General features: G+C 34.5%; 1 long non-coding RNA gene across 1 annotated transcript in view; it reads left to right on the forward strand.

Annotated features, from left to right (window-relative positions):
- LOC106472601 overlaps positions 1-9,354 on the forward strand; it is a 44,460-nt gene that overhangs the window by 31,419 nt on the left and 3,687 nt on the right. The window contains exons 4-5 of the long non-coding RNA XR_001291624.2: positions 351-542; positions 2,067-2,149. This is a non-coding gene — a long non-coding RNA (uncharacterized LOC106472601). The remainder of the gene's footprint in view (positions 1-350; positions 543-2,066; positions 2,150-9,354) is intronic.

Genomic DNA, 9,354 nt, shown 5'->3' on the forward strand with positions numbered 1-9,354 from the left:
TGCCTATTTCGTTTTTCGTTGGTTTTAAACATTTCATATACTGATTAATTTGGTTCTACGTGACTGTTTTTCAAAGAGTAAAACTAAAAAAACTTGGTAACATAAATAGTTCACTTTTGTCTCTAACTGATATTAGAGCTTTATGAGAGCGTGGAATATAAAGCTGAGTTTTTGACATGATATTTTTCACTTTTAGAATCAGTAATTTGGAATATCTATTAAAAATAATTCCTAATATCCTATATGATGTATGTGACGTGTAGAAATAGCTTGTTGAATATTATACATTTTCAACTTTATATATTTATTTATTTTTATCGAACTACTGACATTTATTGTTTTTCACTCAGCCTGAGCAGAATTGGGAAGTGGATCTAGCGGATCTTGAATCCCAGGTTGACGATAACACTGCTGCAGTCATCGTGAATAATCCCTCTAACCCTTGTGGATCAGTGTTTTCACGAAACCATTTGCAAGCAATCCTAGATATCGCTGCCAGGAACTTCGTTCCTATAATTGCTGACGAGATTTATGAACATTTTGTAAGTTATTATAATTTCAACGTGTCTTATTCTTATTTGTTTGTCACCTCGTAACATTATATGCGTGTAATGAAAGGTGTAGACAATACATCCGAAGCACGAAGTTAGTGTTGTTTGTAAAACATTTTTAATACGTAAATATTAACTTCAAACTGATTAAGAAAGAAAGTGTGAGAATTTGTCTAAAAAATGTGCATGTGGTTGGTTTTAACGAAACGTTACACAATAAGCTATCTGCACTCTTGTCATAACGGGAATCGAACTCAGGATTTTAGGGTTATAAATCCCTAAACTTATATCAGACCTACCGGGGAATTTGACTAACAATTTCTGAAGAAATTCAGTTTAACATGGTTTTAAATTACAATTTAAACTGCCTCTGTTTCAGTCCCGGAAGTGCCCTAACAGAACCGGCATAAACTTGGGTTTTCTTCTCTAATATCACATTTCATGGTTGGTACAACAAACAAGGAAATGAATACATCCCGTGACAGGGCAATATTATGAAACATCCACATAGCATGAAATATCACATCATAGCTCTATACGGAAAAGTTTTTTCTTTTTCCTTTAAATTATTACAAATGTATTGATACTTTCACACCTGAGCTATTTAACATGAAAGTAATCACACAGTGAGTAGACCCAGTGTAGGGTGAAATAATCAGTATACTGACGCACAACAAATTAGTGTAAAGAAACAGATTTGTGTATGATGTTTATTTTCAAGTGATCGGAGAAATCTTGCACACATATATGTAAATAATCAAATTCCCTTAGTCGCAATGACTTCCCCCCGACTAGTCTCAAAATAAGCTGTAAATTACCAGTTGCATATACTTTCATGAAAAAAAAAAATTAATGGTGTGTAGGGCAAATGACACTAAATACAAAGATAACAGCTAAAACTTGTAACAGTTACCAATAATAGAGAAATGCAGTTGTACCGCAGCTCAAACCTAGAATATTTGGCTTTGGCATCGAAATGCACAGATGAGAAAACATCACTAATCGTGACTAACAGTTACCGGTATTAACAAGTGAACGTTTTCAAAGGCAGTTATTTTACAGGAAAAGCGAAACTTTATTATTATTCAGCGTAACCTTAAGTTTATTAAAGATTTGTTTTGATTTTTTTATGAATTTGGACTCGTAAGGCATGCTCCTCCCTGTCGCAGGCCTTGTTTTTGAAAAATAGAAGTTATATCATTATCAGTCCTATTTTGCATTCATAGCACCTTAACTTCCACATGGAGACCTTTCTATACAAAACTTGAGGATTAGAATAGATCTGAATTTACTTATGCATAAAAAACTACTACTTTGAAACACGCAGTATCGATAAATTAATGAAGTTTCCGAATTGAAACCACATATTCAATTACGTTTTGCTTAGGCTTAACATGGTAAACTTGAAAACAAATATATGAAAATAAGATAATTGCCAACAGAAAGATTTGAGGGGTGAGGTCGAGCCTGTAACAGATGGTCCTATAATCAGGAACCAATAAACGTACTTTTCAGGTGTTTCCAGGGTACAACTACTACTCCGTTGCTTCTCTGTCAACTGAAGTACCTGTTCTTTCTTGCAGCGGTTTGACCAAAAGGTATGAAAGTTTTGTTCTGGTTATTAAACATCACCTTGCTTGGTTAGAGTTGAATCTACTGTCTTGTTATTGTTTACTTGTTTCATTCAACAACTTCTATACAATTACAAAGTGTGCACGTTGTTACCTGATGGTTTACTCCACACATCCTACATCTCGAAGGTTTAAACAGGAAAACAGCAGACAGACTGACAGTTACTTCCTTGCTCCTGAAATATAGATTTCTTGAGACTTTTTTAACTATTTAGTTAATTGGTGATAAGTTTTTAGGGTGTTTGGTTTAGAGTTATCTGCACGGTCCACTGCGGAAGATCGAACCCCGGATTTTAGTGTTGTAAATCCAAGTTATTGCTGTCTCACCCAAGGAGAAGTTTATGTTTATGTGTTGTCAGTTTATGTTAGTACTTTCTATGGTAAATCTATGCAAGAATATCTTCACTTTGTGGAAATAGTTATTAAGTTCAACATATTAGTTTAATAGTACTAAAAACGTTGTATTCCTCGACAATTATGCTCTTTCTTCTATTCTGCTTTTAAAAGCATAAAAAATTGTCCTGCGGCAACACTTTCATGGACTCAGACTTTTACCGAGAATAGCAATGTCAATACTTCCCCAGGAGTCCATTGGATTTGTACTGGGGAGGGGGGGTTAACACGTGTGTGTGCCCTGTTCATGTTGTTACATTGTTTGTGTTGTTGGGGTTTTTATGTTGTGCACAATTTTGTTCTCTTTGTGAGTGTATGAGATATGTTTAAATTTTTGTTCTGTGTGTGTGTGTTGTTTGGGTTTTTATATTGTATACAGCATTGCTCTTTCTGTGTGTTTGTGTGTTACTTGGGTTTTTATGTTGTATACAGTATTGTTCTCACTTTATGTTGTTCGAGATTTTATACTGTGTAATTTTTGTTTTATTCTCTTTGCGGATGTTCGGGTTATTATGGTTTTACTCTGAACAGCATCTGTAGATACCAAACCAATAAGGAATGAAATTAAGGTTTTAGATATTGAATGTTTTGTTTTATATTATTCTCTAAGGAAATGGACTATAGCTTGTTTCTTTATATTGGGGAATGTTTTTTTAGCTACAGAGTATATATATTTATTTTATTAAAATATGCTGTTTTGGGAACTTTATAGAAACTTTGTGGCATTCTCAGGTACAATGAATTCCATTAGAGTAATTGGGGTTCTACAGAATAACAGTAGGTTTGGTTAAGAAATGTATCAAGGAGCAAATATGAATTTTATGTCTTCGACCGAACTATGAAAGAAAGAGACAAGACAGTGTGTGACAATGTAAAACAATATTTATTTAGTACACAAATCACTCGGGAAGTTTGTATTTAGGAAGGATGGCACATATGTCAGAGAGAGAGCTCTCAGAAATATTGACTGGAAGTTGGAGAAAATTTGTGAAGAATCTATCCAAAACGGAGAAAACATAGCATTGTATACACAAGACTACAGTGATATTATTTTCAGGGTGCATGTGCTACCCATGTGACTGTTGGTAATATTCACCACAAAATAAATGATGTTTTGCCCTTTACAGGTATCACATAACCAGACAGTGGAAAATATCATGGTTCACTTCTACATAGTATGTTCAACTTTACAGAAATCTTTTCTACAAAAAACACATGTAATATCCAAGTTGAATGATTCAGAAAATAGATAACTAAGATAAAAGAAGTTTAACTACTTCACGACACATAAGCTATACTTAAAACTACATACTTTTTGTATGCATGAAACTTTTTAGTGTGCCTGTATACCACATCTTTTTCCCTTTTACCTTCAGGCCATCCCAGTCATCCCTAGCTTTCGAATTTAAAAACCAATGAATTAATTTGTACATTCTTGAAGAATGTGGTGTAACATACTCTTGTCTCTGTAAAACATTTACCCAGCAAGACAGAAAAGTAAGACAAAGAGCATAACTTTATATACCAAAAAATTACAAGATAAAATTCAAAATGAAATACAGAACAGCAACATAATCCTTGAATCAAACAGTTTAAAATACAAAATGAAACTATGTTTTAATTTCATGTGAAAATTCAACTTAAAGCAAAACCTTTTCAGTAAAAAAATAGGAGAAAATGAAAATAAAATATCCTTAATTAAATGTAAAACATATCAAATAAACATACCCAAAATAAGGCTCTTTGGTCTTAATACAAGTTTCAAATACAGAAATAAACCACATAATGAAAATAAATCAGAAATAAAATTAAGAAATTGCAAAAAAAAACAAAACACAATTATCAAGATCATGACAATAATAGAGTTCACAAAACAAAATATTAAAATTTAAAACAAAAGCACTTTAATATATAATACCATTTTTTTTATGAATTGGCATATAACAGAAATGACTTCCTAGTAGACCCCCAGTGGAACAGGGGTATGTCTGGGGACTTACAATGCTACAAACCCGTGGTGGGCAGAACATAGATAGCTTTGTGCTTAATTAGAAACAAATAAAGAAACCTCCTAGTAACCTTTTCAGACCTTTGGTCTTGGCCAAAAAGTTTCTATATTTTGTAACAAATAAAACCATTATGTAACTTGTATAATCAGACGCGTGTAGAAAGATGTGTAATTCAGCATTTCATCTATCATAACAATACTTTACCAAAGCATATGTAATGACAAAGTATAACATCAACTTGTTATAAATAGTGTCTGTAACCTTATATCAGTTCATATTAAACATTCAGTATTTTTTATACCTTGATGTACTCTAATAACCTCCACAAGACAACGTGTCATGCTGTTGATGAAGTTGTTGATGTACTCTACCATAATTTCATCCCAACTTGTCCTGTAGTCTGATGATGTTTCAGGATTCTGAATACAGTGCACTGGGGTACCCTACTGTCTGGCAATGTCCATTTGCTTCATACGATTTCTGGACAGTCGAACAATTTGATGCCCTACAACTTCTGGCATGTAACGAGGCATGACTCTACACCAAGTACAGAGAAATTGTCTGAACAAAGCATTGATCTGTTTTGCAAAAGATTATACCAAGATCACATATTTTTATACAAAATGTGTGAATATGTGTTTTGATGAACAAATGCACAAAATAACTTATACAGACCAGAATAACAACTCATACATGTTTGTCTGTTCATATGCTATCTTCTCTGTTACTACTCGGGTATATATTACATAACAGTATAAAACTACATATCAGTATAGAACACTATGCAAACATCTTGGCCAAGTCTTTATATAAAACATTGAAAGCAGTATTACAAAATGATAGAACATATCAAAATCAAAGTAGAAATATTATATAAGGAAAGAGTAGAATTTTGGTGATGACTGCTGGTTTCATAAAGGTTGAAGGGTAAATTCCTTTATATATATATATATATGTACATTTTTTGGTCCATTCTGGAACATAGTAATTCATTCAATATTCAGAGAAGTGTGAGGTTCTGGACAGTTCATTTGCTAAACACAATATCAAATAAAAATGGAATGCAATGCCCTCTAACATAACACTGACTGTTTTACAAAAATGAGTAAAGTGGAAAAAATTGGAAATGTCTTGTATAAAGCAACATATATATATATATATATATATATATACTGTATGTAAATATACAGTTTTTGTACAAAGCTACACAGTAGGCTATCTGTGCTCTGTCCACTGAGGAAATTCATATCTCAGATTTTAGCACTGCAAGTCTGTAAACATGCCACAGACCCACCTGGGGACATATACAGATCATGAAAAAAGGGGCAAATACAAAAGAAGGAAAACAATACTCACCCAATGCTTGGTGACAATTGGAGTCTCATAAACAAATTTGAAGCCTTTCCATTACACTGGCCTCTGATATGCCACATGGCTATCTTTGCGTCTTTCTGCTGTAATGGTGTCAGGAACATACTTTTTGTTGAAGCTAGCTTCAAATGTAAGGTCAGTCAAATTCTTATTCGTCAGAACTTTAGTTAGAAGTGTAGATTTAAAGTTGCAATGACACAGTTAAAACAATTCTATAGTCTAAAGCTGCTTTTAGACACATAGTCTATTGCTGTGGTCAGGTGACATTTTTACAGGCTTAAGTGTACTCACCTGATTATTGGCCATAGGCAATCTATTTCTTCCACCTATGGAGTTCCAGTTCCCAGGTTTCATCAGGTCTCATTGTACTACCCACTGTTACCATTGTCATAACAACAGCTAACACAGCAACTGTGGAGTTCTGTCTCATTTCCATCACTACTGCCGGGTTGTTATACAAGCAGAGCACAGGTCTAGTAGGAGAGAAAGGGGATGAGAGCATGGAAATTGGTTCCTACACAAATAACTCAAACAGGTTAGCCACTGCGCAAGTGGTAGCCTTTAGCTTCTTACCATGGGAATCCATTAACACCCACATCAAACACCTATTAGGCTCCTTTCATATGCAAGGCTAATAAAAGATAGGGCCAGCTACAAAGATCAACTGTGTGAGTTTTACTTTTGCCTCTAGCAGTATACTCATAATATGCATGTTCATCCATTTAAACTGCACCTTGTACTGAAACAATGTTAAGAAAATATTAAGTAAAATTTTATGTTTACAAATATTTCAATCTGCACAATGGAAAATATTCGATAATAGCCAAATAAAACACTGGATGCACCAATTGTCATCACAGAATAAATAATCACTGGGAGAATTTGGACAACTAAAAGTTTTCAGTTAAATATTATTTCATCCAAGATTAATGTTAATGTTGTCATTACTGTATAAATCAATAAATAATCAGACAAGACAAGGTCTTTCTTAGGTGGTTGGCAACATTCACAATTCATAAGTCAAATCTCTTGCTTCAGTTGGCATCAGATAAACATAAATACAGGGAATTGAAGTGAACCGAGGACCATTCCACTTAGATTTATAACAACCTGACTCATATTATGTGATGAGAAAGAACTCAACACCCTTACTGTACATGGAGGAGATATATGAAGACACTTAAATGTAGTAGTAATATATACAGTGAAAATCACTCAGTAGTTGGGAAAGTAAGGGTTGCAATAATAATAACTGATGATTTTTGGGAACTGCATCTACTGACATCAGCCATTCCAACTGTGTAATAATTGAGCAGCTATCGGCTGATATCCTGTTAATATCTCCCAGTGAAATGTATCTATAGCCTGGAAAGTAAGGACCAAAATGCCCTTGAATTACAGTTAATCTTGTAATTAACAAAATGTTCTAACTTCATAAAACTCAATTGCCAATCATGCAATGTAGTGAATACATTTCATAGTGAAACACTACTTACAGTCAATAACTGCTGTAGCTTCTAGTTTGGCATCTTAGCCATGTTCTAGGTCATCATCGGCATTTTAACCAACCATTTTAACCAGAGCTGTCTTGTCCCTCTTCTCTAGGGACTTACTCATCTAAGATCTTGCAAAGCCAGATACGTACTTATAGCATCTACCTCCTCTTCATCAGCTGAGTTGATATGATAAAGCACAGTAATATCATCATCCTCTGACTCATCTGTGTTGACCTCATATTCCTGGTCTAGCCAGTGCGTTATAGGGTTGATCAGTAACATACAACATTAGCTTGCAAAATTTGCATTGTACTAATGTTTGTTATGTGGCCATTGTAATTCGTATGCCAGTGGACCACTTTGTTGCAGGATGAGATGAGGACTTGTACAGTAATAGCTGAGCTGCTTCCATGCTGCTGGTATTTACTAAAGTCATACCCAGTCTTTATGCTACATAGTTAATTTCTTAACTATATTGTAACACTAGCCTTTTCTACCTGTTGGTATGAAAACTACATCAACCAATGTAGCCCTTAACCACTCCGTAAATTTTTACTAACATTCTGGAAAATTTGCTCTAGTGGAGTGTACCATAAGTCACATCCACATGGAGTATTATTTCTCACCAAACATGAGCATGTTTAGCAAAAACCAGCAAATTTTCATTCTGTTATATGGTAAGTCATCATGATGTATATCAAGTATTTGTCTTAGTTGGTTCTGTCAGAAGTAACAAACTTGGTGGTCTTCAGTATTTGTGATACCATATTTTAGTGGCTGATAACAGCACAGTACATATTCTTGCACTCATAGCTGCTTGTACAAATGGTATATGTTGCATTCATCAGTGCTACATTCCTAAATCTCTGTTGACACCACTTCATCTTGATGCGCAGCAATGAACACCCATACTAGATCTGGTTCCTTTAGTTGCTCACATCAGAGCTCTTGAAGCATTAATTGTGTTATCCAACCATTAGTAGAATCTTCTACCATATGGTTTCATGTCACTATTGCAGAAATGGCTTGAACTCCAGGATGATGCCCAGAGTCAGAACATTCTATGAATGGAAGGGTCTTACCATATGACAGGAATTTTAAAGTTCATGAGTCACTTCAGCAATGGATGGTACACCTAAATGGTGAACTTTCTACCATACAGATAGTGTTTGATGGACACAACAATTGTAAGCAATATTTTTTCACCATGTTGTCATGCAGTATATGTATTCAGGAGCTGTGAGCATACGGTAAGCATATCTGATTACACATTCCACTCTGTCTTACAACTGTGATAACATTGCCTTGATTATATTATTGATGGCATCAGTATAAAAAAGAACTCACAATCCCTTTGTGGATATGCCAACTGGAGCTTTAACTAAAGGTCACTTTAAGAATAGGAATGTTTTTTCACACTCCTTGGTCAATCTAAAGCATTACCTTTATTGAGAGAACAGATAATGATGTGGCTGTCTTGGAGAAACTGGCCACAAAACATTGGTGATAATACACAAAATCAAGGAAACTGTGGACTTCTCATTTAGTCATGAGTTGGGACCAGTCTCGCACCACTGTGATCTTCACCGGGTCAGTAGAGATTCCATTTTTACCCACAATATGACAGAAAGTTCTATCTGCATGCACCCTAGCTTACCCTTCCCTTGTTTTATCTTCTAGCCTGACTTTCTTATCTAATGGAGTACCATGCTCATATTTTCAGCACCAGTCAAACACCATGACATCATCGACATGAACCGACATCATTCCTACTACAAACTCTTTAGTGTAAGTGTAATTAAAACTCATGCAAACTATCGTCAGTGCTGAAAGTAGTCTTAGGTCTGCCCTTCTCATCTCGTTCAACTTGATAGTAATTGAATGTTATTTCTAAAATATTGAA

This window comes from Limulus polyphemus, unplaced genomic scaffold, assembly GCF_000517525.1.
Source record: "Limulus polyphemus unplaced genomic scaffold, Limulus_polyphemus-2.1.2 Scaffold5457, whole genome shotgun sequence".
Taxonomy (NCBI): domain Eukaryota; kingdom Metazoa; phylum Arthropoda; class Merostomata; order Xiphosura; family Limulidae; genus Limulus; species Limulus polyphemus.